This window comes from Oncorhynchus clarkii, chromosome 6 (genome assembly GCF_045791955.1).
Source record: "Oncorhynchus clarkii lewisi isolate Uvic-CL-2024 chromosome 6, UVic_Ocla_1.0, whole genome shotgun sequence".
Taxonomy (NCBI): Eukaryota; Metazoa; Chordata; class Actinopteri; order Salmoniformes; family Salmonidae; genus Oncorhynchus; species Oncorhynchus clarkii.
This window is the reverse complement of record NC_092152.1, coordinates 1,070,083-1,096,833: the sequence shown is the minus strand read 5'-3', so window position 1 is coordinate 1,096,833 and position 26,751 is coordinate 1,070,083.

Below are 26,751 nucleotides of genomic sequence, written 5' to 3'. Positions count from 1 at the left end.
TAACCAGCAGGTAGCCTAGTGGTTAGAGTGTTGGGTCAGTAACCAGCAGGTAGCCTAGTGGTTAGAGTGTTGGGTCAGTAACCAGCAGGTAGCCTAGTGGTTAGAGTGTTGGGTCAGTAACCAGCAGGTAGCCTAGTGGTTAGAGCATTGGGTCAGTAACCAGCAGGTAGCCTAGTGGTTAGAGTGTTGGACTAGTAACCAGCAGGTAGCCTAGTGGTTAGAGTGTTGGGTCAGTAACCAGCAGGTAGCCTAGTGGTTAGAGTGTTGGACTAGTAACCAGCAGGTAGCCTAGTGGTTAGAGTGTTGGGCTAGTAACCAGCAGGTAGCCTAGTGGTTAGAGTGTTGGGTCAGTAACCAGCAGGTAGCCTAGTGGTTAGAGCATTGGGTCAGTAACCAGCAGGTAGCCTAGTGGTTAGAGTGTTGGACTAGTAACCAGCAGGTAGCCTAGTGGTTAGAGCGTTGGGCTAGTAACCAGCAGGTAGCCTGGTGGTTAGAGTGTTGGACCAGTAACCAGCAGGTAGCCTAGTGGTTAGAGCATTGGGTCAGTAACCAGCAGGTAGCCTAGTGGTTAGAGCATTGGGTCAGTAACCAGCAGGTAGCCTAGTGGTTAGAGCATTGGGCCAGTAATCAGCAGGTAGCCTAGCGGTTAGAGCATTGGACCAGTAACCAGCAGGTAGCCTGGCGGTTAGAGCATTGGACCAGTAACCAGCAGGTAGCCTGGTGGTTAGAGCATTGGGCCAGTAATCAGCAGGTAGCCTAGTGGTTAGAGCATTGGGCCAGTAACCAGCAGGTAGCCTAGTGGTTAGAGCATTGGGTCAGTAACCAGCAGGTAGCCTAGTGGTTAGAGCATTGGGTCAGTAACCAGCAGGTAGCCTAGTGGTTAGAGCATTGGGCCAGTAACCAGCAGGTAGCCTAGTGGTTAGAGTGTTGGACTAGTAACCAGCAGGTAGCCTAGTGGTTAGAGCATTGGGCCAGTAACCAGCAGGTAGCCTAGTGGTTAGAGTGTTGGACTAGTAACCAGCAGGTAGCCTAGTGGTTAGAGTGGTGGGCCAGTAACCAGCAGGTAGCCTAGTGGTTAGAGCATTGGGTCAGTAACCAGCAGGTAGCCTAGTGGTTAGAGTGTTGGACCAGTAACCAGCAGGTAGCCTAGTGGTTAGAGCATTGGGCCAGTAACCAGCAGGTAGCCTAGTGGTTAGAGCGTTGGGTCAGTAACCAGCAGGTAGCCTAGTGGTTAGAGTGTTGGGCCAGTAACCAGCAGGTAGCCTAGTGGTTAGAGCGTTGGGCCAGTAACCAGCAGGTAGCCTAGTGGTTAGAGCGTTGGGTCAGTAACCAGCAGGTAGCCTAGTGGTTAGAGTGTTGGGTCAGTAACCAGCAGGTAGCCTAGTGGTTAGAATGTTGGACCAGTAACCAGCAGGTAGCCTAGTGGTTAGAGTGTTGGGTCAGTAACCAGCAGGTAGCCTAGTGGTTAGAATGTTGGACCAGTAACCAGCAGGTAGCCTAGTGGTTAGAGCATTGGGTCAGTAACCAGCAGGTAGCCTAGTGGTTAGAGTGTTGGACCAGTAACCAGCAGGTAGCCTAGTGGTTAGAGTGTTGGGTCAGTAACCAGCAGGTAGCCTAGTGGTTAGAGCGTTGGGCCAGTAACCAGCAGGTAGCCTAGTGGTTAGAGCATTGGGTCAGTAACCAGCAGGTAGCCTAGTGGTTAGAGTGTTGGACCAGTAACCAGCAGGTAGCCTAGTGGTTAGAATGTTGGACCAGTAACCAGCAGGTAGCCTAGTGGTTAGAGCGTTGGACTAGTAACCAGCAGGTAGCCTAGTGGTTAGAGTGTTGGGTCAGTAACCAGCAGGTAGCCTAGTGGTTAGAGTGTTGGGTCAGTAACCAGCAGGTAGCCTAGTGGTTAGAGTGTTGGGTCAGTAACCAGCAGGTAGCCTAGTGGTTAGAGCATTGGGTCAGTAACCAGCAGGTAGCCTAGTGGTTAGAGTGTTGGACTAGTAACCAGCAGGTAGCCTAGTGGTTAGAGTGTTGGGTCAGTAACCAGCAGGTAGCCTAGTGGTTAGAGTGTTGGACTAGTAACCAGCAGGTAGCCTAGTGGTTAGAGTGTTGGGCTAGTAACCAGCAGGTAGCCTAGTGGTTAGAGTGTTGGGTCAGTAACCAGCAGGTAGCCTAGTGGTTAGAGCATTGGGTCAGTAACCAGCAGGTAGCCTAGTGGTTAGAGTGTTGGACTAGTAACCAGCAGGTAGCCTAGTGGTTAGAGCGTTGGGCTAGTAACCAGCAGGTAGCCTGGTGGTTAGAGTGTTGGACCAGTAACCAGCAGGTAGCCTAGTGGTTAGAGCATTGGGTCAGTAACCAGCAGGTAGCCTAGTGGTTAGAGCATTGGGTCAGTAACCAGCAGGTAGCCTAGTGGTTAGAGCATTGGGCCAGTAATCAGCAGGTAGCCTAGCGGTTAGAGCATTGGACCAGTAACCAGCAGGTAGCCTGGCGGTTAGAGCATTGGACCAGTAACCAGCAGGTAGCCTGGTGGTTAGAGCATTGGGCCAGTAATCAGCAGGTAGCCTAGTGGTTAGAGCATTGGGCCAGTAACCAGCAGGTAGCCTAGTGGTTAGAGCATTGGGTCAGTAACCAGCAGGTAGCCTAGTGGTTAGAGCATTGGGCCAGTAACCAGCAGGTAGCCTAGTGGTTAGAGCATTGGGCCAGTAACCAGCAGGTAGCCTAGTGGTTAGAGTGTTGGACTAGTAACCAGCAGGTAGCCTAGTGGTTAGAGCATTGGGCCAGTAACCAGCAGGTAGCCTAGTGGTTAGAGTGTTGGACTAGTAACCAGCAGGTAGCCTAGTGGTTAGAGTGGTGGGCCAGTAACCAGCAGGTAGCCTAGTGGTTAGAGCATTGGGTCAGTAACCAGCAGGTAGCCTAGTGGTTAGAGTGTTGGACCAGTAACCAGCAGGTAGCCTAGTGGTTAGAGCATTGGGCCAGTAACCAGCAGGTAGCCTAGTGGTTAGAGCGTTGGGTCAGTAACCAGCAGGTAGCCTAGTGGTTAGAGTGTTGGGCCAGTAACCAGCAGGTAGCCTAGTGGTTAGAGCGTTGGGCCAGTAACCAGCAGGTAGCCTAGTGGTTAGAGCGTTGGGTCAGTAACCAGCAGGTAGCCTAGTGGTTAGAGTGTTGGGTCAGTAACCAGCAGGTAGCCTAGTGGTTAGAATGTTGGACCAGTAACCAGCAGGTAGCCTAGTGGTTAGAGTGTTGGGTCAGTAACCAGCAGGTAGCCTAGTGGTTAGAATGTTGGACCAGTAACCAGCAGGTAGCCTAGTGGTTAGAGCATTGGGTCAGTAACCAGCAGGTAGCCTAGTGGTTAGAGTGTTGGACCAGTAACCAGCAGGTAGCCTAGTGGTTAGAGTGTTGGGTCAGTAACCAGCAGGTAGCCTAGTGGTTAGAGCGTTGGGCCAGTAACCAGCAGGTAGCCTAGTGGTTAGAGCATTGGGTCAGTAACCAGCAGGTAGCCTAGTGGTTAGAGTGTTGGACCAGTAACCAGCAGGTAGCCTAGTGGTTAGAATGTTGGACCAGTAACCAGCAGGTAGCCTAGTGGTTAGAGCGTTGGACTAGTAACCAGCAGGTAGCCTAGTGGTTAGAGGGTTGGGTCAGTAACCAGCAGGTAGCCTAGTGGTTAGAGTGTTGGGTCAGTAACCAGCAGGTAGCCTAGTGGTTAGAGTGTTGGGTCAGTAACCAGCAGGTAGCCTAGTGGTTAGAGCATTGGGTCAGTAACCAGCAGGTAGCCTAGTGGTTAGAGTGTTGGACTAGTAACCAGCAGGTAGCCTAGTGGTTAGAGTGTTGGGTCAGTAACCAGCAGGTAGCCTAGTGGTTAGAGTGTTGGACTAGTAACCAGCAGGTAGCCTAGTGGTTAGAGTGTTGGGCTAGTAACCAGCAGGTAGCCTAGTGGTTAGAGTGTTGGGTCAGTAACCAGCAGGTAGCCTAGTGGTTAGAGCATTGGGTCAGTAACCAGCAGGTAGCCTAGTGGTTAGAGTGTTGGACTAGTAACCAGCAGGTAGCCTAGTGGTTAGAGCGTTGGGCTAGTAACCAGCAGGTAGCCTGGTGGTTAGAGTGTTGGACCAGTAACCAGCAGGTAGCCTAGTGGTTAGAGCATTGGGTCAGTAACCAGCAGGTAGCCTAGTGGTTAGAGCATTGGGTCAGTAACCAGCAGGTAGCCTAGTGGTTAGAGCATTGGGCCAGTAATCAGCAGGTAGCCTAGCGGTTAGAGCATTGGACCAGTAACCAGCAGGTAGCCTGGCGGTTAGAGCATTGGACCAGTAACCAGCAGGTAGCCTGGTGGTTAGAGCATTGGGCCAGTAATCAGCAGGTAGCCTAGTGGTTAGAGCATTGGGCCAGTAACCAGCAGGTAGCCTAGTGGTTAGAGCATTGGGTCAGTAACCAGCAGGTAGCCTAGTGGTTAGAGCATTGGGTCAGTAACCAGCAGGTAGCCTAGTGGTTAGAGCATTGGGCCAGTAACCAGCAGGTAGCCTAGTGGTTAGAGTGTTGGACTAGTAACCAGCAGGTAGCCTAGTGGTTAGAGCATTGGGCCAGTAACCAGCAGGTAGCCTAGTGGTTAGAGTGTTGGACTAGTAACCAGCAGGTAGCCTAGTGGTTAGAGTGGTGGGCCAGTAACCAGCAGGTAGCCTAGTGGTTAGAGCATTGGGTCAGTAACCAGCAGGTAGCCTAGTGGTTAGAGTGTTGGACCAGTAACCAGCAGGTAGCCTAGTGGTTAGAGCATTGGGCCAGTAACCAGCAGGTAGCCTAGTGGTTAGAGCGTTGGGTCAGTAACCAGCAGGTAGCCTAGTGGTTAGAGTGTTGGGCCAGTAACCAGCAGGTAGCCTAGTGGTTAGAGCGTTGGGCCAGTAACCAGCAGGTAGCCTAGTGGTTAGAGCGTTGGGTCAGTAACCAGCAGGTAGCCTAGTGGTTAGAGTGTTGGGTCAGTAACCAGCAGGTAGCCTAGTGGTTAGAATGTTGGACCAGTAACCAGCAGGTAGCCTAGTGGTTAGAGTGTTGGGTCAGTAACCAGCAGGTAGCCTAGTGGTTAGAATGTTGGACCAGTAACCAGCAGGTAGCCTAGTGGTTAGAGCATTGGGTCAGTAACCAGCAGGTAGCCTAGTGGTTAGAGTGTTGGACCAGTAACCAGCAGGTAGCCTAGTGGTTAGAGTGTTGGGTCAGTAACCAGCAGGTAGCCTAGTGGTTAGAGCGTTGGGCCAGTAACCAGCAGGTAGCCTAGTGGTTAGAGCATTGGGTCAGTAACCAGCAGGTAGCCTAGTGGTTAGAGTGTTGGACCAGTAACCAGCAGGTAGCCTAGTGGTTAGAATGTTGGACCAGTAACCAGCAGGTAGCCTAGTGGTTAGAGCGTTGGACTAGTAACCAGCAGGTAGCCTAGTGGTTAGAGTGTTGGACCAGTAACCAGCAGGTAGCCTAGTGGTTAGAGCGTTGGGCCAGTAACCAGCAGGTAGCCTGGTGGTTAGAGTGTTGGGGCAGTAACCAGCAGGTAGCCTGGTGGTTAGAGCATTGGGTCAGTAACCAGCAGGTAGCCTAGTGGTTAGAGTGTTGGGTCAGTAACCAGCAGGTAGCCTAGTGGTTAGAGTGTTGGGTCAGTAACCAGCAGGTAGCCTAATGGTTAAAGTGGTGGGCCAGTAACCAGCAGGTAGCCTAGTGGTTAGAGCGTTGGGTCAGTAACCAGCAGGTAGCCTAGTGGTTAGAGTGTTGGACTAGTAACCAGCAGGTAGCCTAGTGGTTAGAGTGTTGGGTCAGTAACCAGCAGGTAGCCTAGTGGTTAGAGTGTTGGGCCAGTAACCAGCAGGTAGCCTAGTGGTTAGAGTGTTGGGCCAGTAACCAGCAGGTAGCCTAGTGGTTAGAGTGTTGGGTCAGTAACCAGCAGGTAGCCTAGTGGTTAGAGCGTTGGGCCAGTAACCAGCAGGTAGCCTAGTGGTTAGAGCGTTGGACTAGTAACCAGCAGGTAGCCTAGTGGTTAGAGCGTTGGGCCAGTAACCAGCAGGTAGCCTAGTGGTTAGAGTGTTGGGTCAGTAATCAGCAGGTAGCCTAGTGGTTAGAGCGTTGGGTCAGTAACCAGCAGGTAGCCTAGTGGTTAGAGCGTTGGGCCAGTAACCAGCAGGTAGCCTAGTGGTTAGAGTGTTGGGCCAGTAATCAGCAGGTAGCCTAGTGGTTAGAGCGTTGGGCCAGTAATCAGCAGGTAGCCTAGTGGTTAGAGCGTTGGGCCAGTAATCAGCAGGTAGCCTAGTGGTTAGAGCGTTGGACCAGTAATCAGCAGGTAGCCTAGTGGTTAGAGCGTTGGGCCAGTAACCAGCAGGTAGCCTAGTGGTTAGAGCGTTGGGCCAGTAACCAGCAGGTAGCCTGGTGGTTAGAGTGTTGGGGCAGTAACCAGCAGGTAGCCTGGTGGTTAGAGCATTGGGTCAGTAACCAGCAGGTAGCCTAGTGGTTAGAGTGTTGGGTCAGTAACCAGCAGGTAGCCTAGTGGTTAGAGTGTTGGGTCAGTAACCAGCAGGTAGCCTAATGGTTAAAGTGGTGGGCCAGTAACCAGCAGGTAGCCTAGTGGTTAGAGCGTTGGGTCAGTAACCAGCAGGTAGCCTAGTGGTTAGAGTGTTGGACTAGTAACCAGCAGGTAGCCTAGTGGTTAGAGTGTTGGGTCAGTAACCAGCAGGTAGCCTAGTGGTTAGAGTGTTGGGCCAGTAACCAGCAGGTAGCCTAGTGGTTAGAGTGTTGGGCCAGTAACCAGCAGGTAGCCTAGTGGTTAGAGTGTTGGGTCAGTAACCAGCAGGTAGCCTAGTGGTTAGAGCGTTGGGCCAGTAACCAGCAGGTAGCCTAGTGGTTAGAGCGTTGGACTAGTAACCAGCAGGTAGCCTAGTGGTTAGAGCGTTGGGCCAGTAACCAGCAGGTAGCCTAGTGGTTAGAGTGTTGGGTCAGTAATCAGCAGGTAGCCTAGTGGTTAGAGCGTTGGGTCAGTAACCAGCAGGTAGCCTAGTGGTTAGAGCGTTGGGCCAGTAACCAGCAGGTAGCCTAGTGGTTAGAGTGTTGGGCCAGTAATCAGCAGGTAGCCTAGTGGTTAGAGCGTTGGGCCAGTAATCAGCAGGTAGCCTAGTGGTTAGAGCGTTGGGCCAGTAATCAGCAGGTAGCCTAGTGGTTAGAGCGTTGGACCAGTAATCAGCAGGTAGCCTAGTGGTTAGAGCGTTGGGCCAGTAATCAGCAGGTAGCCTAGTGGTTAGAGCGTTGGACCAGTAATCAGCAGGTAGCCTAGTGGTTAGAGCGTTGGACTAGTAACCAGCAGGTAGACTAGTGGTTAGAGCGTTGGGTCAGTAACCAGCATGTAGCCTAGTGGTTAGAGCGTTGGACCAGTAATCAGCAGGTAGCCTAGTGGTTAGAGCGTTGGACTAGTAACCAGCAGGTAGACTAGTGGTTAGAGCGTTGGGTCAGTAACCAGCATGTAGCCTAGTGGTTAGAGCGTTGGACCAGTAATCAGCAGGTAGCCTAGTGGTTAGAGTGTTGGGCCAGTAACCAGCAGGTAGCCTAGTGGTTAGAGCGTTGGGCCAGTAATCAGCAGGTAGCCTAGTGGTTAGAGCGTTGGGTCAGTAATCAGCAGGTAGCCTAGTGGTTAGAGTGTTGGGTCAGTAACCAGCAGGTAGCCTAGTGGTTAGAGCGTTGGATCAGTAATCAGCAGGTTGCCAAGTGGTTAGAGCGTTGGGCCAGTAATCAGCAGGTAGCCTAGTGGTTAGAGCATTGGGTCAGTAACCAGCAGGTAGCCTAGTGGTTAGAGTGTTGGACCAGTAACCAGCAGGTAGCCTAGTGGTTAGAATGTTGGACCAGTAACCAGCAGGTAGCCTAGTGGTTAGAGCATTGGGTCAGTAACCAGCAGGTAGCCTAGTGGTTAGAGTGTTGGACTAGTAATCAGCAGGTAGCCTAGTGGTTAGAGCATTGGTTCAGTAACCAGCAGGTAGCCTAGTGGTTAGAGCGTTGGACTAGTAACCAGCAGGTAGCCTAGTGGTTAGAGTGTTGGACCAGTAACAAGCAGGTAGCCTAGTGGTTAGAATGTTGGACCAGTAACCAGCAGGTAGCCTAGTGGATAGAGCATTGGGTCAGTAACCAGCAGGTAGCCTAGTGGTTAGAGTGTTGGGTCAGTAACCAGCAGGTAGCCTAGTGGTTAGAGTGTTGGACTAGTAACCAGCAGGTAGCCTAGTGGTTAGAGCGTTGGGCCAGTAACCAGCAGGTAGCCTAGTGGTTAGAGCGTTGGGCCAGTAACCAGCAGGTAGCCTAGTGGTTAGAGCGTTGGGGCAGTAACCAGCAGGTAGCCTAGTGGTTAGAGCGTTGGGCCAGTAACCAGCAGGTAGCCTAGTGGTTAGAGCGTTGGGCCAGTAACCAGCAGGTAGCCTGGTGGTTAGAGTGTTGGGGCAGTAACCAGCAGGTAGCCTGGTGGTTAGAGCATTGGGTCAGTAACCAGCAGGTAGCCTAGTGGTTAGAGTGTTGGGTCAGTAACCAGCAGGTAGCCTAGTGGTTAGAGTGTTGGGTCAGTAACCAGCAGGTAGCCTAGTGGTTAGAGAGGTGGGCCAGTAACCAGCAGGTAGCCTAGTGGTTAGAGCGTTGGGTCAGTAACCAGCAGGTAGCCTAGTGGTTAGAGTGTTGGACTAGTAACCAGCAGGTAGCCTAGTGGTTAGAGCGTTGGGCCAGTAACCAGCAGGTAGCCTAGTGGTTAGAGCGTTGGGCCAGTAACCAGCAGGTAGCCTAGTGGTTAGAGCGTTGGGCCAGTAACCAGCAGGTAGCCTGGTGGTTAGAGTGTTGGGGCAGTAACCAGCAGGTAGCCTGGTGGTTAGAGCATTGGGTCAGTAACCAGCAGGTAGCCTAGTGGTTAGAGTGTTGGGTCAGTAACCAGCAGGTAGCCTAATGGTTAGAGTGGTGGGCCAGTAACCAGCAGGTAGCCTAGTGGTTAGAGCGTTGGGTCAGTAACCAGCAGGTAGCCTAGTGGTTAGAGTGTTGGACTAGTAACCAGCAGGTAGCCTAGTGGTTAGAGCGTTGGGCCAGTAACCAGCAGGTAGCCTAGTGGTTAGAGCGTTGGACTAGTAACCAGCAAGTAGCCTAGTGGTTAGAGCGTTCGGACAGTAACCAGCAGGTAGCCTAGTGGTTAGAGCGTTGGGTCAGTAACCAGCAGGTAGCCTAGTGGTTAGAGTGTTGGGTCAGTAACCAGCAGGTAGCCTAGTGGTTAGAGTGTTGGGTCAGTAACCAGCAGGTAGCCTAGTGGTTAGAGTGTTGGGCCAGTAACCAGAAGGTAGCCTAGTGGTTAGAGTGTTGGACCAGTAACCAGCAGGAAGCCTAGTGGTTAGAGTGTTGGGTCAGTAACCAGCAGGTAGCCTAGTGGTTAGAGCGTTGGGCCAGTAACCAGCAGGTAGCCTAGTGGTTAGAGCGTTGGACTAGTAACCAGCAGGTAGCCTAGTGGTTAGAGCGTTGGGCCAGTAACCAGCAGGTAGCCTAGTGGTTAGAGTGTTGGGTCAGTAATCAGCAGGTAGCCTAGTGGTTAGAGCGTTGGGTCAGTAACCAGCAGGTAGCCTAGTGGTTAGAGCGTTGGGCCAGTAACCAGCAGGTAGCCTAGTGGTTAGAGTGTTGGGCCAGTAATCAGCAGGTAGCCTAGTGGTTAGAGCGTTGGGCCAGTAATCAGCAGGTAGCCTAGTGGTTAGAGCGTTGGGCCAGTAATCAGCAGGTAGCCTAGTGGTTAGAGCGTTGGACCAGTAATCAGCAGGTAGCCTAGTGGTTAGAGCGTTGGGCCAGTAATCAGCAGGTAGCCTAGTGGTTAGAGCGTTGGACCAGTAATCAGCAGGTAGCCTAGTGGTTAGAGCGTTGGACTAGTAACCAGCAGGTAGACTAGTGGTTAGAGCGTTGGGTCAGTAACCAGCATGTAGCCTAGTGGTTAGAGCGTTGGACCAGTAATCAGCAGGTAGCCTAGTGGTTAGAGTGTTGGGCCAGTAACCAGCAGGTAGCCTAGTGGTTAGAGCGTTGGGCCAGTCATCAGCAGGTAGCCTAGTGGTTAGAGCGTTGGGTCAGTAATCAGCAGGTAGCCTAGTGGTTAGAGTGTTGGGTCAGTAACCAGCAGGTAGCCTAGTGGTTAGAGCGTTGGACCAGTAATCAGCAGGTTGCCAAGTGGTTAGAGCGTTGGGCCAGTAATCAGCAGGTAGCCTAGTGGTTAGAGCATTGGGTCAGTAACCAGTAGGTAGCCTAGTGGTTAGAGTGTTGGACCAGTAATCAGCAGGTAGCCTAGTGGTTAGAATGTTGGACCAGTAACCAGCAGGTAGCCTAGTGGTTAGAGCATTGGGTCAGTAACCAGCAGGTAGCCTAGTGGTTAGAGTGTTGGACTAGTAACCAGCAGGTAGCCTAGTGGTTAGAGCATTGGGTCAGTAACCAGCAGGTAGCCTAGTGGTTAGAGCGTTGGACTAGTAACCAGCAGGTAGCCTAGTGGTTAGAGCGTTGGACCAGTAACCAGCAGGTAGCCTAGTGGTTAGAGCGTTGGGCCAGTAACCAGCAGGTAGCCTAGTGGTTAGAGCGTTGGGGCAGAAACCAGCAGGTAGCCTAGTGGTTAGAGCGTTGGGCCAGTAACCAGCAGGTAGCCTAGTGGTTAGAGCGTTGGGCCAGTAACCAGCAGGTAGCCTGGTGGTTAGAGTGTTGGGGCAGTAACCAGCAGGTAGCCTAGTGGTTAGAGTGTTGGACTAGTAACCAGCAGGTAGCCTAGTGGTTAGAGCGTTGGGCCAGTAACCAGCAGGTAGCCTAGTGGTTAGAGCGTTGGGCCAGTAACCAGCAGGTAGCCTAGTGGTTAGAGCGTTGGGGCAGAAACCAGCAGGTAGCCTAGTGGTTAGAGCGTTGGGCCAGTAACCAGCAGGTAGCCTAGTGGTTAGAGCATTGGGCCAGTAACCAGCAGGTAGCCTGGTGGTTAGAGTGTTGGGGCAGTAACCAGCAGGTAGCCTGGTGGTTAGAGCATTGGGTCAGTAACCAGCAGGTAGCCTAGTGGTTAGAGTGTTGGGTCAGTAACCAGCAGGTAGCCTAGTGGTTAGAGTGTTGGGTCAGTAACCAGCAGGTAGCCTAGTGGTTAGAGTGGTGGGCCAGTAACCAACAGGTAGCCTAGTGGTTAGAGTGTTGGGTCAGTAACCAGCAGGTAGCCTACTGGTTAGAGTGTTGGACTAGTAACCAGCAGGTAGCCTAGTGGTTAGAGCGTTGGGCCAGTAACCAGCAGGTAGCCTAGTGGTTAGAGCGTTGGACTAGTAACCAGCAAGTAGCCTAGTGGTTAGAGCATTGGGCCAGTAACCAGCAGGTAGCCTAGTGGTTAGAGCGTTGGGTCAGTAACCAGCAGGTAGCCTAGTGGTTAGAGTGTTGGGTCAGTAACCAGCAGGTAGCCTAGTGGTTAGAGCGTTGGACTAGTAACCAGCAGGTAGCCTAGTGGTTAGAGCGTTGGGCCAGTAACCAGCAGGTAGCCTAGTGGTTAGAGCGTTGGGCCAGTAACCAGCAGGTAGCCTAGTGGTTAGAGCGTTGGGGCAGTAACCAGCAGGTAGCCTAGTGGTTAGAGCGTTGGGCCAGTAACCAGCAGGTAGCCTAGTGGTTAGAGCGTTGGGCCAGTAACCAGCAGGTAGCCTAGTGGTTAGAGTGTTGGGTCAGTAATCAGCAGGTAGCCTAGTGGTTAGAGCGTTGGGTCAGTAATCAGCAGGTAGCCTAGTAGTTAGAGTGTTGGGTCAGTAACCAGCAGGTAGCCTAGTGGTTAGAGCGTTGGACCAGTAATCAGCAGGTTGCCAAGTGGTTAGAGCGTTGGGCCAGTAACCAGCAGGTAGCCTAGTGGTTAGAGTGTTGGGTCAGTAATCAGCAGGTAGCCTAGTGGTTAGAGCGTTGGGTCAGTAATCAGCAGGTAGCCTAGTGGTTAGAGTGTTGGGTCAGTAACCAGCAGGTAGCCTAGTGGTTAGAGCGTTGGACCAGTAATCAGCAGGTTGCCAAGTGGTTAGAGTGTTGGGCCAGTAATCAGCAGGTAGCCTAGTGGTTAGAGCATTGGGTCAGTAACCAGCAGGTAGCCTAGTGGTTAGAGTGTTGGACCAGTAACCAGAAGGTAGCCTAGTGGTTAGAATGTTGGACCAGTAACCAGCAGGTAGCCTAGTGGTTAGAGCATTGGGTCAGTAACCAGCAGGTAGCCTAGTGGTTAGAGTGTTGGACTAGTAACCAGCAGGTAGCCTAGTGGTTAGAGCATTGGGTCAGTAACCAGCAGGTAGCCTAGTGGTTAGAGCGTTGGACTAGTAACCAGCAGGTAGCCTAGTGGTTAGAGTGTTGGACCAGTAACAAGCAGGTAGCCTAGTGGTTAGAGCATTGGGTCAGTAACCAGCAGGTAGCCTAGTGGTTAGAGTGTTGGACGAGTAACCAGCAGGTAGCCTAGTGGTTAGAGCATTGGGTCAGTAACCAGCAGGTAGCCTAGTGGTTAGAGCGTTGGACTAGTAACCAGCAGGTAGCCTAGTGGTTAGAGTGTTGGACCAGTAACAAGCAGGTAGCCTAGTGGTTAGAATGTTGGACCAGTAACCAGCGTGTAGCCTAGTGGATAGAGCATTGGGTCAGTAACCAGCAGGTAGCCTAGTGGTTAGAGTGTTGGGTCAGTAACCAGCAGGTAGCCTAGTGGTTAGAGCGTTGGACTAGTAACCAGCAGGTAGCCTAGTGGTTAGAGTGTTGGGCCAGTAACCAGCAGGTAGCCTAGTGGTTAGAGCGTTGGGCCAGTCATCAGCAGGTAGCCTAGTGGTTAGAGCGTTGGGTCAGTAATCAGCAGGTAGCCTAGTGGTTAGAGTGTTGGGTCAGTAACCAGCAGGTAGCCTAGTGGTTAGAGCGTTGGACCAGTAATCAGCAGGTTGCCAAGTGGTTAGAGCGTTGGGCCAGTAATCAGCAGGTAGCCTAGTGGTTAGAGCATTGGGTCAGTAACCAGTAGGTAGCCTAGTGGTTAGAGTGTTGGACCAGTAATCAGCAGGTAGCCTAGTGGTTAGAATGTTGGACCAGTAACCAGCAGGTAGCCTAGTGGTTAGAGCATTGGGTCAGTAACCAGCAGGTAGCCTAGTGGTTAGAGTGTTGGACTAGTAACCAGCAGGTAGCCTAGTGGTTAGAGCATTGGGTCAGTAACCAGCAGGTAGCCTAGTGGTTAGAGCGTTGGACTAGTAACCAGCAGGTAGCCTAGTGGTTAGAGCGTTGGACCAGTAACCAGCAGGTAGCCTAGTGGTTAGAGCGTTGGGCCAGTAACCAGCAGGTAGCCTAGTGGTTAGAGCGTTGGGGCAGAAACCAGCAGGTAGCCTAGTGGTTAGAGCGTTGGGCCAGTAACCAGCAGGTAGCCTAGTGGTTAGAGCGTTGGGCCAGTAACCAGCAGGTAGCCTGGTGGTTAGAGTGTTGGGGCAGTAACCAGCAGGTAGCCTAGTGGTTAGAGTGTTGGACTAGTAACCAGCAGGTAGCCTAGTGGTTAGAGCGTTGGGCCAGTAACCAGCAGGTAGCCTAGTGGTTAGAGCGTTGGGCCAGTAACCAGCAGGTAGCCTAGTGGTTAGAGCGTTGGGGCAGAAACCAGCAGGTAGCCTAGTGGTTAGAGCGTTGGGCCAGTAACCAGCAGGTAGCCTAGTGGTTAGAGCATTGGGCCAGTAACCAGCAGGTAGCCTGGTGGTTAGAGTGTTGGGGCAGTAACCAGCAGGTAGCCTGGTGGTTAGAGCATTGGGTCAGTAACCAGCAGGTAGCCTAGTGGTTAGAGTGTTGGGTCAGTAACCAGCAGGTAGCCTAGTGGTTAGAGTGTTGGGTCAGTAACCAGCAGGTAGCCTAGTGGTTAGAGTGGTGGGCCAGTAACCAACAGGTAGCCTAGTGGTTAGAGTGTTGGGTCAGTAACCAGCAGGTAGCCTACTGGTTAGAGTGTTGGACTAGTAACCAGCAGGTAGCCTAGTGGTTAGAGCGTTGGGCCAGTAACCAGCAGGTAGCCTAGTGGTTAGAGCGTTGGACTAGTAACCAGCAAGTAGCCTAGTGGTTAGAGCATTGGGCCAGTAACCAGCAGGTAGCCTAGTGGTTAGAGCGTTGGGTCAGTAACCAGCAGGTAGCCTAGTGGTTAGAGTGTTGGGTCAGTAACCAGCAGGTAGCCTAGTGGTTAGAGCGTTGGACTAGTAACCAGCAGGTAGCCTAGTGGTTAGAGCGTTGGGCCAGTAACCAGCAGGTAGCCTAGTGGTTAGAGCGTTGGGCCAGTAACCAGCAGGTAGCCTAGTGGTTAGAGCGTTGGGGCAGTAACCAGCAGGTAGCCTAGTGGTTAGAGCGTTGGGCCAGTAACCAGCAGGTAGCCTAGTGGTTAGAGCGTTGGGCCAGTAACCAGCAGGTAGCCTAGTGGTTAGAGTGTTGGGTCAGTAATCAGCAGGTAGCCTAGTGGTTAGAGCGTTGGGTCAGTAATCAGCAGGTAGCCTAGTAGTTAGAGTGTTGGGTCAGTAACCAGCAGGTAGCCTAGTGGTTAGAGCGTTGGACCAGTAATCAGCAGGTTGCCAAGTGGTTAGAGCGTTGGGCCAGTAACCAGCAGGTAGCCTAGTGGTTAGAGTGTTGGGTCAGTAATCAGCAGGTAGCCTAGTGGTTAGAGCGTTGGGTCAGTAATCAGCAGGTAGCCTAGTGGTTAGAGTGTTGGGTCAGTAACCAGCAGGTAGCCTAGTGGTTAGAGCGTTGGACCAGTAATCAGCAGGTTGCCAAGTGGTTAGAGTGTTGGGCCAGTAATCAGCAGGTAGCCTAGTGGTTAGAGCATTGGGTCAGTAACCAGCAGGTAGCCTAGTGGTTAGAGTGTTGGACCAGTAACCAGAAGGTAGCCTAGTGGTTAGAATGTTGGACCAGTAACCAGCAGGTAGCCTAGTGGTTAGAGCATTGGGTCAGTAACCAGCAGGTAGCCTAGTGGTTAGAGTGTTGGACTAGTAACCAGCAGGTAGCCTAGTGGTTAGAGCATTGGGTCAGTAACCAGCAGGTAGCCTAGTGGTTAGAGCGTTGGACTAGTAACCAGCAGGTAGCCTAGTGGTTAGAGTGTTGGACCAGTAACAAGCAGGTAGCCTAGTGGTTAGAGCATTGGGTCAGTAACCAGCAGGTAGCCTAGTGGTTAGAGTGTTGGACTAGTAACCAGCAGGTAGCCTAGTGGTTAGAGCATTGGGTCAGTAACCAGCAGGTAGCCTAGTGGTTAGAGCGTTGGACTAGTAACCAGCAGGTAGCCTAGTGGTTAGAGTGTTGGACCAGTAACAAGCAGGTAGCCTAGTGGTTAGAATGTTGGACCAGTAACCAGCGTGTAGCCTAGTGGATAGAGCATTGGGTCAGTAACCAGCAGGTAGCCTAGTGGTTAGAGTGTTGGGTCAGTAACCAGCAGGTAGCCTAGTGGTTAGAGCGTTGGACTAGTAACCAGCAGGTAGCCTAGTGGTTAGAGCGTTGGGCCAGTAACCAGCAGGTAGCCTAGTGGTTAGAGCGTTGGGCCAGTAACCAGCAGGTAGCCTAGTGGTTAGAGCGTTGGGGCAGTAACCAGCAGGTAGCCTAGTGGTTAGAGCGTTGGGCCAGTAACCAGCAGGTAGCCTAGTGGTTAGAGCGTTGGGCCAGTAACCAGCAGGTAGCCTGGTGGTTAGAGTGTTGGGGCAGTAACCAGCAGGTAGCCTGGTGGTTAGAGCGTTGGGTCAGTAACCAGCAGGTAGCCTAGTGGTTAGAGTGTTGGACTAGTAACCAGCAGGTAGCCTAGTGGTTAGAGCGTTGGGCCAGTAACCAGCAGGTAGCCTAGTGGTAAGAGTGTTGGGTCAGTAACCAGCAGGTAGCCTAGTGGTTAGAGTGTTGGGTCAGTAACCAGCAGGTAGCCTAATGGTTAAAGTGGTGGGCCAGTAACCAGCAGGTAGCCTAGTGGTTAGAGCGTTGGGCCAGTAACCAGCAGGTAGCCTAGTGGTTAGAGCGTTGGACTAGTAACCAGCAGGTAGCCTAGTGGTTAGAGCGTTGGGCCAGTAACCAGCAGGTAGCCTAGTGGTTAGAGTGTTGGGTCAGTAATCAGCGGTTAGCCTAGTGGTTAGAGCGTTGGGTCAGTAACCAGCAGGTAGCCTAGTGGTTAGAGCGTTGGGCCAGTAACCAGCAGGTAGCCTAGTGGTTAGAGTGTTGGGCCAGTAATCAGCAGGTAGCCTAGTGGTTAGAGCGTTGGGCCAGTAATCAGCAGGTAGGCTAGTGGTTAGAGCGTTGGGCCAGTAATCAGCAGGTAGCCTAGTGGTTAGAGCGTTGGACCAGTAATCAGTAGGTAGCCTAGTGGTTAGAGCGTTGGGCCAGTAACCAGCAGGTAGCCTAGTGGTTAGAGCGTTGGGCCAGTAATCAGCAGGTAGCCTAGTGGTTAGAGCGTTGGGTCAGTAATCAGCAGGTAGCCTAGTGGTTAGAGTGTTGGGTCAGTAACCAGCAGGTAGCCTAGTGGTTAGAGCGTTGGACCAGTAATCAGCAGGTTGCCTAGTGGTTAGAGCGTTGGTCCAGTAATCAGCAGGTAGCCTAGTGGTTAGAGCGTTGGGTCAGTAACCAGCAGGTAGCCTAGTGGTTAGAGCGTTGGGCCAGTAACCAGCAGGTAGACTAGTGGTTAGAGCGTTGGGTCAGTAACCAGCAGGTATTCTAGTGGTTAGAGTGTTGGGTCAGTAACCAGCAGGTAGCCTAGTGGTTAGAGCGTTGGACCAGTAATCAGCAGGTAGCCTAGTGGTTAGAGCGTTGGGTCAGTAATCAGCAGGTAGCCTAGTGGTTAGAGCGTTGGGCCAGTAATCAGCAGGTAGCCTAGTGGTTAGAGCGTTGGACCAGTAATCAGCAGGTAGCCTAGTGGTTAGAGCGTTGGACTAGTAACCAGCAGGTAGACTAGTGGTTAGAGCGTTGGGTCAGTAACCAGCATGTAGCCTAGTGATTAGAGTGTTGGACCAGTAATCAGCAGGTAGCCTAGTGGTTAGAGTGTTGGGCCAGTAACCAGCAGGTAGCCTAGTGGTTAGAGCGTTGGGCCAGTAATCAGCAGGTAGCCTAGTGGTTAGAGCGTTGGACCAGTAATCAGCAGGTTGCCTAGTGGTTAGAGCATTGGGCCAGTAATCAGCAGGTAGCCTAGTGGTTAGAGCGTTGGGTCAGTAACCAGCAGGTAGTCTAGTGGTTAGAGTGGTGGGCCAGTAAACAGCAGGAAGCCTAGTGGTTAGAGTGTTGGGCCAGTAACCAGCAGGTAGCCTAATGGTTAGGGTGTTGGGCCAGTAACCAGCAGGTAGCCTAGTGGTTAGGGTGTTGGGCCAGTAACCAGCAGGTAGCCTAGTGGTTAGAGCGTTGGGCCAGTAACCAGCAGGTAGCCTAGTGGTTAGAGCGTTGGGCCAGTAACCAGCAGGTAGCCTAGTGGTTAGAGCGTTGGGCCATTAACCAGCAGGTAGCCTAGTGGTTAGAGTGTTGGACTAGTAACAGAAAGGTTGCTAGATTGAATTCCCGAGCTGACAAGGTGTTTACTCCATGTGTAACTCTGTGTTGTTTGTTCACACTGCTATGCTTTATCCTGGCCAGGTCGCTGTTGTAAATGAGAACTTGTTCTCAACTGGCCTACCTGGTTAAATAAAGGTTAAATATTTTTTTTTTTTTAAAGTACAAATCTGTCGTTCTGCCCTGAACAAGGTAGTTAACCCACTGTTCCTAGGCCGTCATTGAAAATAAGAATTTGTTCTTAACTGACTTGCCTAGTTAAATAAAGATCAAATTATTTATTTATTTTTAAAAATAGAAAAGTAAAAAATTAAATTAAAAATGATTAAAGAGCAGAAGTAAATGGCACCAGACCAAGGTTCTACATCTGTCCTCCTAGACCAAGGTTCTACATCTGTCCTCCCAGACCAAGGTTCTGCATCTGTCCTCCTAGACCAAGGTTCTACATCTGTCCTCCTAGACCAGACCAAGGTTCTACATCTGTCCTCCTAGACCAGACCAAGGTTCTACATCTGTCCTCCAAGACCAAGGTTCTGCATCTGTCCTCCCAGACCAAGGTTCTGCATCTGTCCTCCTAGACCAAGGTTCTGCATCTGTCCTCCTAGACCAAGGTTCTACATCTGTCCTCCCAGACCAGACCAAGTTTCTACATCTGTCCTCCAGACCAGACCAAGGTTCTGCATTTGTCCTCTTAGACCAGACCAAGGTTCTACATCTGTCCTCTTAGACCAGACCAAGGTTCTACATCTGTCCTCCTAGACCAAGGTTCTGCATCTGTCCTCCTAGACCAAGGTTCTACATCTGTCCTCCTAGACCAGACCAAGGTGCTACATCTGTCCTCCCAGACCAAGGTTCTACATCTGTCCTCCTAGACCAAGGTTCTACATCTGTCCTCCTAGACTAGACCAAGGTTCTACATCTGTCCTCCCAGACCAAGGTTCTACATCTGTCCTCTTAGACCAAGGTTCTGCATCTGTCCTCCCAGACCAAGGTTCTACATCTGTCCTCCCAGACCAAGGTTCTACATCTGTCCTCCCAGACCAAGGTTCTACATCTGTCCTCCCAGACCAAGGTTCTACATCTGTCCTCCCAGACCAGACCAAGGTTCTACATCTGTCCTCCCAGACCAAGGTTCTACATCTGTCCTCCCAGACCAAGGTTCTACATCTGTCCTCCTAGACCAGACCAAGGTTCTACATCTGTCCTCCCAGACCAAGGTTCTACATCTGTCCTCCCAGACCAAGGTTCTACATCTGTCCTCCCAGACCAAGGTTCTACATCTGTCCTCCTAGACCAAGGTTCTACATCTGTCCTCCTAGACCAGACCAAGGTTCTACATCTGTCCTCCCAGACCAAGGTTCTGCATCTGTCCTCCCAGACCAAGGTTCTACATCTGTCCTCCCAGACCAAGGTTCTACATCTGTCCTCCCAGACCAAGGTTCTACATCTGTCCTCCCAGACCAGACCAAGGTTCTACATCTGTCCTCCCAGACCAAGGTTCTACATCTGTCCTCCCAGACCAAGGTTCTACATCTGTCCTCCTAGACCAGACCAAGGTTCTACATCTGTCCTCCCAGACCAAGGTTCTACATCTGTCCTCCCAGACCAAGGTTCTACATCTGTCCTCCCAGACCAAGGTTCTACATCTGTCCTCCTAGACCAGACCAAGGTTCTACATCTGTCCTCCCAGACCAAGGTTCTACATCTGTCCTCCTAGACCAAGGTTCTACATCTGTCCTCCCAGACCAGACCAAGGTTCTACATCTGTCCTCCCAGACCAAGGTTCTACATCTGTCCTCCTAGACCAGACCAAGGTTCTACATCTGTCCTCCTAGACCAGACCAAGGTTCTACATCTGTCCTCTTAGACCAGACCAAGGTTCTGCATCTGTCCTCCCAGACCAAGGTTCTACATCTGTCCTCCAGACCAGACCAAGGTTCTACATCTGTCCTCCTAGACCAGACCAAGGTTCTACATCTGTCCTCTTAGACCAGACCAAGGTTCTGCATCTGTCCTCCCAGACCAAGGTTCTACATCTGTCCTCCTAGACCAGACCAAGGTTCTACATCTGTCCTCTTAGACCAGACCAAGGTTCTGCATCTGTCCTCCCAGACCAAGGTTCTGCATCTGTCCTCCTAGACCAGACCAAGGTTTTGCATCTGTCCTCCTAGACCAAGGTTCTACATCTGTCCTCCTAGACCAGACCAAGGTTCTGCATCTGTCCTCCCAGACCAAGGTTCTACATCTGTCCTCCTAGACCAGACCAAGGTTCTGTATCTGTCCTCCTAGACCAAGGTTCTACATCTGTCCTCCTAGACCAGACCAAGGTTCTACATCTGTCCTCCTAGACCAGACCAAGGTTCTACATCTGTCCTCCTAGACCAGACCAAGGTTCTACATCTGTCCTCCTAGACCAGACCAAGGTTCTACATCTGTCCTCTTAGACCAGACCAAGGTTCTGCATCTGTCCTCCTAGACCAGACCAAGGTTCTACATCTGTCCTCCCAGACCAAGGTTCTACATCTGTCCTCCCAGACCAAGGTTCTACATCTGTCCTCCTAGACCAGACCAAGGTTCTACATCTGTCCTCCCAGACCAAGGTTCTACATCTGTCCTCCCAGACCAAGGTTCTACATCTGTCCTCCTAGACCAGACCAAGGTTCTACATCTGTCCTCCCAGACCAAGGTTCTACATCTGTCCTCCTAGACCAAGGTTCTACATCTGTCCTCCTAGACCAGACCAAGGTTCTACATCTGTCCTCCCAGACCAAGGTTCTACATCTGTCCTCCTAGACCAGACCAAGGTTCTACATCTGTCCTCCCAGACCAAGGTTCTACATCTGTCCTCCTAGACCAAGGTTCTACATCTGTCCTCCTAGACCAGACCAAGGTTCTACATCTGTCCTCCCAGACCAAGGTTCTACATCTGTCCTCTTAGACCAAGGTTCTGCATCTGTCCTCCCAGACCAAGGTTCTACATCTGTCCTCCCAGACCAAGGTTCTACATCTGTCCTCCCAGACCAAGGTTCTACAGCTGTCCTCCCAGACCAGACCAAGGTTCTACATCTGTCCTCCCAGACCAAGGTTCTACATCTGTCCTCCCAGACCAAGGTTCTACATCTGTCCTCCTAGACCAGACCAAGGTTCTACATCTGTCCTCCCAGACCAAGGTTCTACATCTGTCCTCCCAGACCAAGGTTCTACATCTGTCCTCCCAGACCAAGGTTCTACATCTGTCCTCCTAGACCAGACCAAGGTTCTACATCTGTCCTCCCAGACCAAGGTTCTACATCTGTCCTCCTAGACCAAGGTTCTACATCTGTCCTCCTAGACCAAGGTTCTACATCTGTCCTCCCAGACCAAGGTTCTACATCTGTCCTCCTAGACCAGACCAAGGTTCTACATCTGTCCTCCTAGACCAGACCAAGGTTCTACATCTGTCCTCTTAGACCAGACCAAGGTTCTGCATCTGTCCTCCCAGACCAAGGTTCTACATCTGTCCTCCAGACCAGACCAAGGTTCTACATCTGTCCTCCTAGACCAGACCAAGGTTCTACATCTGTCCTCTTAGACCAGACCAAGGTTCTGCATCTGTCCTCCCAGACCAAGGTTCTACATCTGTCCTCCTAGACCAGACCAAGGTTCTACATCTGTCCTCTTAGACCAGACCAAGGTTCTGCATCTGTCCTCCCAGACCAAGGTTCTGCATCTGTCCTCCTAGACCAGACCAAGGTTCTGCATCTGTCCTCCTAGACCAAGGTTCTACATCTGTCCTCCTAGACCAGACCAAGGTTCTGCATCTGTCCTCCTAGACCAAGGTTCTACATCTGTCCTCCTAGACCAGACCAAGGTTCTGCATCTGTCCTCCCAGACCAAGGTTCTACATCTGTCCTCCTAGACCAGACCAAGGTTCTGCATCTGTCCTCCTAGACCAAGGTTCTACATCTGTCCTCCTAGACCAGACCAAGGTTCTACATCTGTCCTCCTAGACCAGACCAAGGTTCTACATCTGTCCTCCTAGACCAGACCAAGGTTCTACATCTGTCCTCCTAGACCAGACCAAGGTTCTACATCTGTCCTCCTAGACCAGACCAAGGTTCTACATCTGTCCTCTTAGACCAGACCAAGGTTCTGCATCTGTCCTCCTAGACCAGACCAAGGTTCTACATCTGTCCTCCCAGACCAAGGTTCTACATCTGTCCTCCTAGACCAGACCAAGGTTCTACATCTGTCCTCCTAGACCAGACCAAGGTTCTGCATCTGTCCTCCTAGACCAAGGTTCTACATCTGTCCTCCTAGACCAGACCAAGGTTCTGCATCTGTCCTCCCAGACCAAGGTTCTACATCTGTCCTCCTAGACCAGACCAAGGTTCTGCATCTGTCCTCCTAGACCAAGGTTCTACATCTGTCCTCCTAGACCAGACCAAGGTTCTACATCTGTCCTCCTAGACCAGACCAAGGTTCTACATCTGTCCTCCTAGACCAGACCAAGGTTCTGCATCTGTCCTCCTAGACCAAGGTTCTACATCTGTCCTCCTAGACCAGACCAAGGTTCTGCATCTGTCCTCCCAGACCAAGGTTCTACATCTGTCCTCCTAGACCAGACCAAGGTTCTGCATCTGTCCTCCTAGACCAAGGTTCTACATCTGTCCTCCTAGACCAGACCAAGGTTCTACATCTGTCCTCCTAGACCAGACCAAGGTTCTACATCTGTCCTCCTAGACCAGACCAAGGTTCTACATCTGTCCTCCTAGACCAGACCAAGGTTCTACATCTGTCCTCCTAGACCAGACCAAGGTTCTACATCTGTCCTCCTAGACCAGACCAAGGTTCTACATCTGTCCTCTTAGACCAGACCAAGGTTCTACATCTGTCCTCTTAGACCAGACCAAGGTTCTGCATCTGTCCTCCTAGACCAGACCAAGGTTCTACATCTATCCTCTTAGACCAGACCAAGGTTCTACATCTGTCCTCCTAGACCAGACCAAGGTTCTACATCTGTCCTCCTAGACCAGACCAAGGTTCTACATCTGTCCTCCTAGACCAGACCAAGGTTCTGCATCTGTCCTCCTAGACCAGACCAAGGTTCTGCATCTGTCCTCCTAGACCAAGGTTCTACATCTGTCCTCCTAGACCAGACCAAGGTTCTGCATCTGTCCTCCCAGACCAAGGTTCTACATCTGTCCTCCTAGACCAGACCAAGGTTCTGCATCTGTCCTCCTAGACCAAGGTTCTACATCTGTCCTCCTAGACCAGACCAAGGTTCTGCATCTGTCCTCCCAGACCAAGGTTCTACATCTGTCCTCCTAGACCAGACCAAGGTTCTGCATCTGTCCTCCCAGACCAAGGTTCTGCATCTGTCCTCCCAGACCAAGGTTCTGCATCTGTCCTCCTAGACAAGACCAAGGTTCTGCATCTGTCCTCCCAGACCAAGGTTCCACATCTGTCCTCCTAGACAAGACCAAGGCTCTACATATGTCCTCCTAGACCAGACCAAGGTTCTACATCTGTCCTCCTAGACAAGACCAAGGTTCTGCATCTGTCCTCCTAGACAAGACCAAGGTTCTGCATCTGTCCTCCTAGACAAGACCAAGGTTCTGCATCTGTCCTCCTAGACAAGACCAAGGTTCTGCATCTGTCCTCCTAGACAAGACCAAGGTTCTGCATCTGTCCTCCTAGACAAGACCAAGGCTCTACATCTGTCCTCCTAGACCAGACCAAGGTTCTACATCTGTCCTCCTAGACCAGACCAAGGTTCCACATCTGTCCTCCTAGACCAGATCAAGGTTCTGCATCTGTCCTCCCAGACCAAGGTTCTACATCTGTCCTCCCAGACCAGACCAAGGTTCTGCATCTGTCCTCCCAGACCAAGGTTCTGCATCTGTCCTCCCAGACCAAGGTTCGGCATCTGTCCTCCCAGACCAAGGTTCTGCATCTGTCCTCCCAGACCAAGGTTCTACATCTGTCCTCCTAGACCAGACCAAGGTTCTGCATCTGTCTTCCCAGACCAGACCAAGGTTCTGCATCTGTCCTCCCAGACCAGACCAAGGTTCTGCATCTGTCCTCCCAGACCAGACCAAGGTTCTGTATCTGTCCTCCCAGACCAGACCAAGGTTCTGTATCTGTCCTCCCAGACCAGACCAAGGCTCTACATCTGTCCTCCTAGACCAGACCAAGGTTCTACATCTGTCCTCCTAAACCAGACCAAGGTTCTACATCTGTCCTGCTAGACCAGACCAAGGTTCTGCATCTGTTTTCCCAGACCAAGGTTCTACATCTGTCCTCCTAGACCAGACCAAGGATCTGTTCTCCAAGACCTTAGTGCTACTTTTGATACCATCGATCACCACATTCTTCTGGAGAGATTAGAAACTCTAATTGGTCTACATGGACAAGTTCTTGCCTGGTTAAGATCTGTCAGAAAGACATCAGTTAGTCTCTGTGGATGGTTTGTCCTCTGAAAAATCAAAGGTAAATGTTGGTGTTCCTCAAGGTTCACTATTGTATTCACTATATAAATATATAATATACCTCTTGGTCCAGCTTTCGCTCCAGAGACTATGTCCAGCTTTCGCTCCAGAGACTATGTCCAGCTTTCGCTCCAGAAAGCACGGGCTTATCTGACCTCTGCTGACCTCTCCCCCCCTCCTATCTAACCTCCAGGCCCCCCACTGACTACTGACCTCTCCTATCTGACCTCTGCTGACCTCTCCCCCCCTCCTATCTGACCTCCAGGCCCCCCACTGACTGCTGACCTCTCCCCCCCTCCTATCTGACCTCCAGGCCCCCCACTGACTACTGACCTCTCCTATCTGACCTCAGATGACCTCTCTCCCACTGACCTCTCCCCCACTCCTATCTGACCTCCAGGACCCCCACTGACTGCTGACCTCTCCCCCACTCCTATCTGACCTCCAGGCCCCCCACTGACTGCTGACCTTACCTCCACACACATTGGCCTTCTCACTGGGGCCACTCCACTTTGTCCATCTCCACAGCTTAAGTACAGACCTCCAGGCATCCACACCTACTCTCCTTACCCAGGCAACACCCATGGGCTGGGGCTCAGCAGTCTCCATAACCAGCCAAACCCGGGGAACCCACACTTTAGCACCGCTCTCTCTGCGTTATGCGGAAGACGATGGAAGCTATATTAATGGGATCTCTATCAGAGCTCTGGCCCGGCTGGGGTCATGAGGTAGACAATGGAAGAGATCATAACGGAATTGCATTGGAATCGAGTGATTCATGTGATCCGCGACAGTGCCACGATCTATAACAGAGTCTTGATTAAAGTTGTCCCAATGCTGTGTCAGTGTGCCGAACGTCACGAGTTCCCAAGCCAAACTCGCCAAAGATCTGTCTCCGAGATTACCATACATGTGATGTGAAAAAGAAATGCACCATCTCCCCGCTGAAGCAGCTCAGAGAAGGCCTGAGCGCGTGGAACCCTCTCACCAAGCGTACTCTTTGGCCGACATTACAATTTGACACTAGCCTAAGCTGTATTTTGTTTTATGGCTTGCCTGTATTTAGCCGTGCAACACAGTCCTTCATAGGCATTGCCCCCTGGACCTTACTTGTAGAAATTTCCGCACTCGGGATAGGCTGGAGCAGGTATTGTACAAGCGCTCCGCAGAAGACTTTTTACCCACGAGAAACTCTTCGTATTTTGTCAAAAGGTTTTTCCCTCTCTTCCTGTTTTGGAACCTCAGTAGTGGATACAACGGCTGGGTGTGGTCGAACTTCACTATCCTTTTGAGTTACAAAAGTGATCACAAGGATAGTAAAGAAGAAGGGGGGGAAATTGGGGACATTTCACCGGTGCTATGCTATTTTAGCTTTAGGGATTAGGTTAAGGGTTAGAGTTCGGGTTAGGGGTTAGGATTCGGGTTAGGATTCGTACACAACGTGATCCCTGAAGGGGGATTCTCTACTTTACAGGGATGTCCTCGTCTATATAGATCACAGCTCAGAGATGTCCTCGTCTATATAGATCACAGCTCAGAGATGTCCTCGTCTATATAGATCACAGCTCAGAGATGTCCTCGTCTATATAGATCACAGCTCAGAGATGTCCTCGTCTATATAGATCACAGCTCAGGGATGTCCTCGTCTATATAGATCACAGCTCAGAGATGTCCTCGTCTATATAGATCACAGCTCAGGGATGTCCTCGTCTATATAGATCACAGCTCAGAGATGTCCTCGTCTATATAGATCACAGCTCAGAGATGTCCTCGTCTATATAGATCACAGCTCAGGGATGTCCTCGTCTATATAGATCACAGCTCAGGGATGTCCTCGTCTATATAGATCACAGCTCAGAGATGTCCTCGTCTATATAGATCACAGCTCAGGGATGTCCTCGTCTATATAGATCACAGCTCAGAGATGTCCTCGTCTATATAGATCACAGCTCAGGGATGCCCTCGTCTATATAGATCACAGCTCAGGGATGTCCTCGTCTATATAGATCACAGCTCAGAGATGTCCTCGTCTATATAGATCACAGCTCAGAGATGTCCTCGTCTATATAGATCACAGCTCAGAGATGTCCTCGTCTATATAGATCACAGCTCAGAGATGTCCTCGTCTATATAGATCACAGCTCAGAGATGTCCTCGTCTATATAGATCACAGCTCAGGGATGTCCTCGTCTATATAGATCACAGCTCAGAGATGTCCTCGTCTATATAGATCACAGCTCAGAGATGTCCTCGTCTATATAGATCACAGCTCAGAGATGTCCTCGTCTATATAGATCACAGCTCAGAGATGTCCTCGTCTATATAGATCACAGCTCAGAGATGTCCTCGTCTATATAGATCACAGCTCAGAGATGTCCTCGTCTATATAGATCACAGCTCAGAGATGTCCTCGTCTATATAGATCACAGCTCAGAGATGTCCTCGTCTATATAGATCACAGCTCAGGGATGCCCTCGTCTATATAGATCACAGCTCAGGGATGCCCTCGTCTATATAGATCACAGCTCAGAGATGTCCTCGTCTATATAGATCACAGCTCAGAGATGTCCTCGTCTATATAGATCACAGCTCAGGGATGCCCTCGTCTATATAGATCACAGCTCAGAGATGTCCTCGTCTATATAGATCACAGCTCAGGGATGCCCTCGTCTATATAGATCACAGCTCAGAGATGTCCTCGTCTATATAGATCACAGCTCAGGGATGCCCTCGTCTATATAGATCACAGCTCAGAGATGCCCTCGTCTATATAGATCACAGCTCAGGGATGCCCTCGTCTATATAGATCACAGCTCAGAGATGTCCTCGT